Source organism: Hylobates moloch, unplaced genomic scaffold (assembly GCF_009828535.3).
Source record: "Hylobates moloch isolate HMO894 unplaced genomic scaffold, HMol_V3 SCAFFOLD_5, whole genome shotgun sequence".
Taxonomy (NCBI): domain Eukaryota; kingdom Metazoa; phylum Chordata; class Mammalia; order Primates; family Hylobatidae; genus Hylobates; species Hylobates moloch.
The window spans coordinates 100,992,853-101,001,343 of record NW_026652280.1 but is presented as its reverse complement, the minus strand read 5'-3'; the positions used below and the strand labels follow the sequence as shown (position 1 = coordinate 101,001,343).

At 42.7% G+C, this 8,491-nt stretch overlaps 1 non-coding gene across 1 annotated transcript; it reads left to right on the top strand.

Annotated features, from left to right (window-relative positions):
• Window positions 1–5,945: 5,945 nt before the first annotated feature.
• On the top strand, window positions 5,946–6,016 carry LOC116470054 (small nucleolar RNA SNORD59). The gene has a single exon (XR_004248484.1). It is a non-coding gene; the product is annotated as a small nucleolar RNA SNORD59 (small nucleolar RNA).
• The last annotated feature ends 2,475 nt before the right edge of the window (window positions 6,017–8,491 follow it).

Here is an 8,491-nt window from a genome sequence, read left to right as displayed (position 1 = left end):
TTAGAGTTCCATCACAAATATAAGTGGAGCTAAAAATCACCAGATATATGAAGAAAGCATTTAACATGAGTGGTAGAGACAAACGAAACAACTTGAAAGAAACAGAGACTATGCAGAGAGATTAAAAACTTTAAATGTACACAATTTTTTTTGTTTTTAGATGGAGTCTTGTTATGTTTCCCAGGCTGGAGTGCAGCAGTACAATCTCATCTCACTGCAACCTCCACCTCTAGGTGGAGGCTCAGGCGATTCTCCTGCCTGAGCCTCCCAAGTAGCTGGGACTACAGGCTCAAGCCACCACATCTGGCAATTTTTTTTTTTTTTTTTTTTTTTTTTTGAGACAGAGTCTCACTCTGTTGCCCAAGCTGGAGTGTAGTGGCATGATCTTGGCTCACTGCAACCTCCACCTCCCGAGTTCAAGTCATTCTCCTGCCTCAGCTTCCCAAGTAGCTGGGATTACAGGTGCATGCCACCACGCCCGGCTAATTTTTGTATTTTTAGTAGAGACGGGGTTTCACCATGTTGGCCAGGCTGATCTTGAACTCCTGACCTCAGGTGATCCACCCACCTTGGCCTCCCAAAGTGCTGGGATTACAGGCATGAGCCACTACGCCTGGCCTATTGCTTCATATTTCTAAGCACTATAAAGATTTATGTACTTGGCTGGGTGCAGTGGCTCATGCCTGTAATCCCAACAGTTTGGAAGGCTGAAGGGAGAGAATGACTTTAGCCCAGGAGTTGGAGACGGTCTGGGCAACATAGTAAGACCCGTCTCTGCAAAAAATTAAAGATTAGCCAGGCAGGGTGGTGCACACTGTAGTCCCTGCTACTGGGAAGGCTGAGGTAGGAGGATCGCTTGAGTCCAGGAGTTCAAAACCGCAATGAGCTATGACTGTGCCACTGCACTCCAGCCTGGGTGACAGAGCGAGACTCCATCTCAAAAAAAAAGAAAAGAAAGAAAAACATAAAACTAGAACGGCATAAATTATCAATGAAATAAGTCATGAAAATATTCCAGAATTGAAGAATATAACTTAATTTTTTTTTTGAGACAGAATCTCACTCTGTCACCCAGATTGGAGTGCAGTGGCACAATCATAGTTCATTGCAGCCTCGAATTCCTGGACTCAAGCAATCCTCCTGCCTCAGCCTGAATGGCTGGGACTATAGGTGTGCACCACCACACCCGACTAATTTTTGTTTTTTGTTTTTTTTTTGTTTTGTTTTGTTTTGTTTTGTTTTTGGTAGAGACGGTGGTCTTGCCATGTTGCCCTGGCTGGTCTCCAACTCCTGGGCTCAAGTGATCCTCCCACCTCGACCTCCCAAAGTGCTGGAATTACAGGAATGAGCCACTGCGCCCGACCTGAAGGATATTACTTTCTAACCTGAAAGGACTTGCCACATGCCAGACACCAAGGGTGAAAATAAACCCACTCTAAGGCATGCCATATGAAATTTTAGAACACTGGAGACAACAGAGTTTAAAAGATTCTAGAGGGAGAAAGAGAAAAAAAAATGGGGCACATGTTCTCAGGATCTCCTGAGGGCTGTGTCAGTGGATAACAAAAAAACCTAAAGGATCAAGAACCTATAATGTTCTCAAACTTCATCAGCAACATGAAGTATAAGACAATGGAGATCCAGCAATCCAGCTACTAGGTATATATTCAAGGCAACTGAAATCAGTATGTTGAAGAGATACCTGCACTGCCGTGTTCATTGCAGTACTGTTCACAATAGCCAAGAGTAGATATCAACCCAAGTCTCCTTCAGTGGATTAATGGATAAAGAAAATGTGGCATATATACACAATGCAGTACTATTCAGCCTTACAAAGGAAGGAAGCCTGGCTCCGTGGCATGCTCATGTTGTCTCAGCTACTCAGGAGGCTGAGGCAGGAAGATTGCTTGAGCCAGGGAGTTCAAGGTCAGCCTGGGCAACATAGCGAGACGTCATCTCTAAAATAAAGACATTCTTTACAGGAAAAATAGAAAACAAAGAATGAGATCCTGTCATTTACAACATCGATGAACCTAGAGCACATTATGTTAGGTGAAGTAAGCCAGGCACAGAAAGACAAATACCACGTGATCTCACTTATATATGGAATCTTAAAAAAAAAACCTCATGCAGGTAGAGAGTAGAATGGTGGCTACCGGAGACTACGGGGTGGTGAATGTTGGGGAGACACTGGTCAATGGATACCAAATTTCAGTTGGACAGGAGGAATAAGTTCAAGAGATCTATTGTACATCATGGTGACTACAGTTAATAACAATGTAGTCGGCTGGGCATGGTGGCTCATGCCTGTAATTCCAACACTTTGGGAGGCCAAGGCAGGAGGATCACCTGAGGTCAGGAGTTTGAAACCAGCCTGGCCAACAAGGTGAAACCCCATCTCCACAAAAAAATACAAAAATTAGCCAGGCGTGGTGGCACATGCCTGTAATCCCAGCTACTCGGGAGGTTGAGGCAGGAGAATCATTTGAACCCGGGAGTTGGAGGTTGCAGTGAGCTGAGATTGCAACACTGCACTCCAGCCTGGGCGACAGAGTGAGACTCTGTCTCAAAAAAAATAAAGAAATAAAATAAAATAAAAATAAAAAGTACGTGTCTACATTGGGAAGACGGAGGAACAAACGCGTATATTTGTTGTGGGCAGTGCAATATGTAACTAAATCCTTATCTTCCATACTGTAAACACAATAATTAGTTTCTTTTTTTTTTTTTTGAGACGGAGTCTCATGCTCTGTCCCCCAGGCTGGAGTGCAGTGGCATGATCTTGGCTCACTGCAAGCTCCACCTCCCAGGTTCACGCCATTCTCCTGCCTCAGCCTCCCGGGTAGCTGGGACTACAGACATCCGCCACCACGCCCGGCTAATTTTTTGTATTTTTAGTAGAGACAGGGTTTCACCATGTTAACCAGGATGGTCTCGATCTCATGACCTCGTGATCCGCCCACCTCAGCCTCCTAAAGTGCTGGGATTACAGGCATGAGCCACCGTGCCCGGCCAATAGTTAGTTTCTAAAACAAAAAATAAGTATCACTGTAAGCATATTTAGGTATATAATGGTAAATATTAAAGAAAACATTTTAAAAGTTGATAATGGTTGGCCGGGCCTGGTGGCTCACGCCTGTAATCCCAGCACTTTGGAAGGCCAAGGCAGATGGATCACCTGAGGCCAGGAGTTCAAGACCAGTCTGGCCAACATGAAGAAACCCCATCTCTACTAAAAATACAAAAATTAGCTGGGTGTGGTGGTGCACACCTGGAGTCCCAGTTATTCAGGAGGCTGAGGCATGAGAATCAATTGAACCCAGGAAATGGAGGTTGCAGTGAGCCGAGATCACACCACTGCACTTCAGCCCAGGCCACCGAAGGAGACTGTGTCTCAAAAAAAAAAAAAAAAAAAAAAAAGTTGTTAATGGTTGCCTCTGGGGATTGGAAAAGGATGGATCATATTGACACTGAAGTCAGGAAGCTGCTATTTTTCATGTGTTGTATAATTATTTGACTTTGCCCTGGTACAGTGGCTCATGCTTATAATCCCAGCCCTTTTAGAGCCCTGTCTAAACAAAAAATATTAGCTGGGTGTGGTGGCATATGCCTGTAGTTCCAGCTACCGGGGAGGCTGAAGCAAGAGGATCACTTGATCCCAGGAGACTGAGGCTGCAGTGAGCTATTATTATACCACTGTACTGCAGCCTGGATGACAGAGTAAGATCCTGTCCCCACCCCCAAAAAAAGAAAGAAACAAAGAAAGAAAGAAACAAAGAAAGAAAAAAACAGAAAAGAAAAATGTTTAATTATTTCACTCTTGAAATATCCATGTAGCCGGGCACAGTAGCTTACACCTGTAATCTCAGCACCTTGGGAGGTCAAGGCAGGTGGATCACCTGAGGTCAGGAGTTTGAGACCAGCTTGGCCAACATGGCGAAACCCTGTCTCTACTAAAAATACAAAAAATTAGCCAGGCACAGTGGCGCAAGCCTGTAGTCCCAGCTACTTCGGAGGCTGAGGCTGGGGAACTGTTGAACCCGGGAAGCGGAGGTTGCAGTGAGCAGAGATTGTGCATTGTACTACAGCCTGGGTGAGACAGCGAGACTCCATCTCAAAAAAAAAAAAATCCATGTATTAGCAATAAATTAAAATTTTAAATTTATAAATGTAATGCAAAAAAAGTGAGTTAATGTAAAGAAAATACATATATAGCAGTCTTGACATTTGACAAGGTTGATACAACAGACTAGTGGAGGACAAAATTTCGTCTGTCACCAGGTGAGTGGAGTGGGATTTGGTCATGCAACCTCTGCCTCCGATTCAAGCAATTTGCCTCAGCCTTCGTAGTGGTTGAGGTGACCACGGTGCCCGGAATATATATATATATATATATATATATAATATATATATATATATATATAATATTTATTTAATATATATATATACATATTTTTTAGTAGAGATGAATGAAGTTTCACCATGTTGGCCAGGCTAGTCTCAAACTCCTGCCCTTGTGATCCACCCATTTCGGCCTCCCAAAGTGCTGGGATTACAGGCATGAGCCACCATGCCCAGCCTGGATGGATTGTTTTAAGAGATGATTTTGGAAAAACTGGAAGAAAAGAAAATTACATGCATGCCAGTTCAGATGGATTGGAAATACAAAGGTTATAGGTGAAACTGTTAATGGTGGAGGGTGTCCAGGTTCTTGGCATCTTGAACGAAGAATTGGACCAAACGCACAAACCAAGGAAGGAATGAAGGGGTTTATTGAAAATGAAAGTACACTCCACAGTGTGGGAGCAGGCCTGAGCATAGGAGCTCAAAGGCCCTGTTACAGAATATTTGGGAGTTTAAATACCACTCTAGAGGATTCCACTGGTTATGTGGTGTATGCCCTATGTAAATAGAGAGGATGAAGTAAAGTTACAAAGTCATTAACTTGGCTTAGGCACTATGGAGAGGTTATTTCCTGTCATAGCTGAAGTGTGAATTGGCCTTATGTTCCCTGCCTCCAGACCCTATTTTCCTGCCTCAAATCTATAATGGTAATAGAAGAACCTGTGTTCTTTCTGACTTTGAGGCAAAGGAGGGCTTCCTAAATAAGACCCCAAAATACAAACCATACGTCAGACAATGGGTTAATTTTTTATATCAAAATTAAGGGGCCAGGTGCGGTGGCTCACACCTGTAATCCCAGCCCTTTGGGAGGCCTAGGCAGGTAGATGACCCAAGGTCAGGAGTTCGAGACCAGCCTGACCAACATGCAGAAACTCCGTCTCTACTAAAAATACAAAATTAACCAGGCATAGTGGCGCATGCCTGTAATCCCAGCTACTCGGGAGGCTGAGGCAAGAGTATCACTTGAACCTGGGAGGTGGAGGTTGTGGTGAGCCGAGATCGCACCATTGCACTCTAGCCTGGAAAACAAGAGCGGAACTCTGACTCAAAAAAAAAAAAAAAAAAATTTAAGGGCTGAGTATGGTGGCTCACGCCTATAATCCCAGCATTTTTGGAGGCTGAAGTGGGCAGATTGCTTAAGCTCAGGAGTTTGAGACCAGCCTGGGCAACATGGTGAAACCCCATCTCTACCAACAATACAAAAAATTAGCTGGGCATGGTGGCACGTGCCTGTGGTCCCAGCTACTTGGGAGGCTGAGGCAGGAGGATCGCTTGAGCCAGGGAGGTGGAGGTTGCAGTGAGCCAAGAACGTGCCATTGCACTCCAGCCTGGGTGACGAAACCCTGTATATATATATATAAAATTAAATAATCCTGCTCAATAATGGAAATTATACTCAAAGGTAATAGTGAATAGACTTGGGGGGGAATTTGCAAAATTTAAAGCAAGCAATTGGTTAATATGTAGACCACACAACCCACTCCTCAAATCAATAAGGCAGTAAACTAAAGCAAGAAAATAGGTAAAAAACATGATTAAGCTCTCACTGATGAGTTGCTTCTGACTTTCATTCTTCTGAGTTTGCTGAACCCAGATGCCATTCCTGGGAAGGAAAAAAAAAAAAAAGGAAAAAAACAAACACGGTAAGCAATCACAGAAGGGGAAATCTGAATACCAACAGTATAAATTAATCCTCTACCTTGAATGCAATCAGAAAAATGCACATTAAAATAATAATAAGATACCACTTTACACCCATCAGTTAGGCAAAAATTAGTCTGGTAATACCAAATATTAGCAAGATCCAAGATGTGAGGAAACAAATCCCTGCTGTACTCCTGGAGTGTGAGACATGCACCCGTTTCCATTTTTGTAGTAAAAAATGTGGCAGAACTTTGTGAAATTAAATATGCACATGCTCTATGGCCCAGCAATTCTACTCTGTCAACCAAAAGAGTGGAACTCTGTAAAATATTTGAAGAGATTTATTCTGACCCAAAGATGACTGACCATGGCCTGTGACACAGCCCTCAGGAAGTCCTGAGAACCTGTACGCAAAATGGCTGGAGTGCAGCTTGGTTTTATACACTTTAGAGAGGAATGACACATCAATCAAATACATTTAAGACATACATTGGTTTGGTCCAGAAAAGTGGAACAACTCAAAGTGGGGGCTTCGAGACTATAGGTGAATTTAAATGTTTTCTGGTTGACAGTTGGTTAAGTTTGTCTAAAAACCTGGGAATGTTCAGGTTAAGATAAAGATTGTGGAGACCAAAGTTCTTTTGAAGTCTCATAATGGCTGCCTTGGAGACAATAGGTGACAAATATTTCCTATTCAGATCTTAGTTAGTCTCTTCAGGACTGGGAGGGTCTGGAAAAAAAAGATGTATATATATATATGTGTATATATATTTTTTTTTTTTTTTTGAGATGGAGCCTCGCTCTGTCTCCCAAGCTGGAGTGCAATGGCGTGATCTCCACTCACTGCAGCCTCCAACTCTTGGGTTCAAGTGATTTTCCTGCCTCGGCCTCCCAAAGTGCTGGGACTACAAGCGTGAGCCACCGCGCCCAGCCCTGGCTATGTTAATAGAGATTCTTTATGGATGTAGATTTTCCCTACAAAGAACAGCTTTGCAGGGACATTTTAAAATATGACAAAGAAACATGTTTTGGGGTAAAATATTTTGATTTTCTTCTTCGTCTCGTAATGTTATACCAGAGTCAGGTTGGAAAGTAAATCATGATATATAGGGTTAAATAAAACCTATCTGATGAGAATTTATGATTTGTAGGGCATGACTCCCCAGATCCCTTAGATAGGAATTTGGGCAAGATAAAAAAAATCAGAGTTTAGTCCTCAACTCCTTCATATATGTTACAGAGAAACTTGTGTCTAGATTCATAAGGGATCACATGCAAGAATATTTATCACAGCATTATTTGTGGAAGCTCAATGTTAGAACTCAGTTTTGGGTGACTTTCATTAGCAAAGTAGAAAGGTTAAATATAGGTCCGGTGCGGTGGCTCACGCCTGTAATCCCAGCACTTTGGGAGGCTAAGGAGAGCAGATCACCTGAAGTCTGGAGTTCGAGACCAGCCTGGCCAACACGGTGAAACCCTTTCCCTACTAAAAATACAAAAATTAGCTGGGCGTGGTGGCAGGTGCCTGTAGTCCCCGCTACTTGGGAGGCTGAGGCAGGAGAATCACTAGAACCTGGGAGATGGAGGTTGCAGTGAGCTGAGATCGCGCCATTGCACTCCAGCCTGGGCAACAGAGCGAGACTCCGTCAAAAAAAAAAAAGAAATAAATAAAAAAGAAAGAAAAAGAAAGGTTAAATATGGGAGTTGCATAGTATAGAATGCTACTCAGCAGATATACAAAATATTCAAAAGACAACATGGAGAGATCTTAAAAATAGTAATGAGTGAAAAAACAAAACCATACTGTTGGCACAGTAACACTTATGTCAATTTAAAACTATAGCAAGGACCGTGCGCAGTGGCTCATGCCTGTAATCCCAGCACTTTGGGAGGCCAAGGCAGCAGATCACCTGAGGTCCAGAGTTTGAGACCAGCCTGGCAAATATGGTGAAACCCCATCTCTACTAAAAATACAAAATTACCTGGGCATGGTGGCAGGTGCCTGTAATCCTAGCTACTTGGGAGGCCGAGGCAGGAGAGTTGCTTGAACCTTGAAGGAAGAGGTTGCGGTGAGCCGAGATCACACGATTGCACTCCAGCCTGGGCAACACAGCAAGACTCTGTCTCAAAAAAATAAAAATAAAAATAAATAAGATACATTAAAATAAATAAGTAAGTAAATAAATAAATAAATAAATAAATAAATAAATACTACGCCAAGGAACTTCTGGCTATAGCAGTGTAAAGGGGTCTGTGAATCTTCACAAAAAAAAAAACTATGAAATTAAATAAAATTGCCCCAAACAATGATTTCAAGTCTCTGGAAACTGAGCAAGGCAGAAAACAAATTGAGGAGCTTTTATTCTTGAAAAACTGCTACAGCTTCAAGCAAAAGCAATGTGAGTTTGCAGCCTTCTTGCCTGAGGCTGCTCCCATCCAACTT